Here is a 1,702-nt window from a genome sequence, read left to right on the forward strand (position 1 = left end):
TGTCAATATGGACCAAAATCTCTGAGGAATGCTTCCAGCACCTTGTTGAATCTATGCCACGAAGAATTGAGGCAGTTCTGAAGGCAAAAGTGGGTCCAACCCGTTACTAGCGTGGTGTACCTAATAAAGTGGCCGGTGAGTGTACATGTGAATGAACAGTGGTGGAACCAAACCCCCAACTCTCTAATTGGACAACAACTGCTCTAAGCACTCACAGCTGCAATCTGGTTTTCACTTATATCATTTACTGCGATGTTATTTTACATCCTGTTTACAATGCCAAATTTGACACAATATGACAACAAAAAGTGTTGACATCCTTGAGTGTGTGCGGTTACAGACAGTAGTTCTTAATCTACAGTGGGGGAAATAAATATTTGATCCCTTGCTGATTTTGCAAGTTTGCCCTCTTACAAGACATGAACAGTGTATAGTTTTAAGGGTAGGTTCATTTTAACAGTGACAGAAAAAAATCCATTATATAAATTATATAAATTAATTTTCATTTTGCAGAGAGAAATAAGTATTTGACCCCTCTGGCAAAGAAGATTAATACTTGGTGGCAAAACACTTGTTGACAGACATTTTTTTTGTAGTTGATGAGGTTTGCACACATCAGGAGGAATTTTGGTCCACTCTTTGCAGATCATCTCCCAATCATTAAGATTTTGAGGCTGTCACTTGGCAACTCTGATTTCAGCTCCCTCCGAAGGGTTTTGATGGGATTAAGGTCTGGAGACTGGCTAGACCACTCCATGACCTTAATGTGCTTCTTTGTTGCCTTGGCTGTATGTTTTGGGTCATTGTTGTGCTGGACGATCCAGCCACGACCCATAGTGGCAGAGGGAAGGAGGTTGTCACTCAGGATTGGCTCCATCCATTCTCCTATTGATGCAGTGAAGTAGTCCTGTGCCATTAGCAGAGAAACACCACAAAAACATAATGTTTCCACCTCCATGCTTGACAGTGGGGATGGTGTTCTTTGGGTCATAGTCAGCTTTTCTCTTCCTCCAAACATGGCGAGTTAAGTTAATGCCAAACAGTTCAATTTTTGTCTCTTCTGACCACAGCACCTTCTCCCAGTCACTCTCAGAATCATCCAGGTGTCCACTGGCAAACCTCAGATGGACGTGAACATGTGTCAGGGGAGCTTGCAGGCASTGCAGGATTTTAATCCAGTATGGCGTAATGTGTGTTAACAAGTTTGCCCCGTGTAGTTTTAGGCTGATGTCTCACCTTCCTCATGATCAAGGAAACCCCACGAGGTCAGATTGTGCATGAAGCCCCAGATCATTTTCTTTTTCTTCCATTGTCTTACTATTGCACCAACAGGTGTCTCCTTCTCACCCAGCATCTTACTGATGGTTTTGTAGCCCATTCCAGCCTTGTGCAGGTCTAYGATCTGGTCCCTGACATCTTTAGACAGCTCTTTGGTCTTGCCCATGTTGTAGACGTCAGAGTCTAACTGATTAATTGAGTCTGTGTGAGTCTTTTATACAGGTGACAATTTAAAACAGCTGTCTTTAATGATAAATGGACTGAACTTTAATGCAGGTAACATGTTGATTAGGAGTGTCTAACTGGTCTGTAGGTGCCAGAATGCTTTTTTTAGCATTAGCCCCGATGCTATCACCATATATATGTATTAGCTCAGCGCTACACATTCTCCTCTCATCACTGAGGTCCTCCATCCACATGACAG

The 1,702-nt window shown here is 42.6% G+C and overlaps 1 protein-coding gene across 1 annotated transcript in view; it reads right to left on the reverse strand.

Moving 5' to 3' along the window:
• LOC106528469 (hexokinase-1) overlaps positions 1 to 1,702 on the reverse strand; it is a gene marked incomplete in the record, with an annotated part of 72,819 nt that overhangs the window by 2,970 nt on the left and 68,147 nt on the right.

The sequence above is a fragment of the Austrofundulus limnaeus genome, unplaced genomic scaffold (genome assembly GCF_001266775.1).
Source record: "Austrofundulus limnaeus strain Quisiro unplaced genomic scaffold, Austrofundulus_limnaeus-1.0 Scaffold383, whole genome shotgun sequence".
NCBI classification, from domain to species: domain Eukaryota; kingdom Metazoa; phylum Chordata; class Actinopteri; order Cyprinodontiformes; family Rivulidae; genus Austrofundulus; species Austrofundulus limnaeus.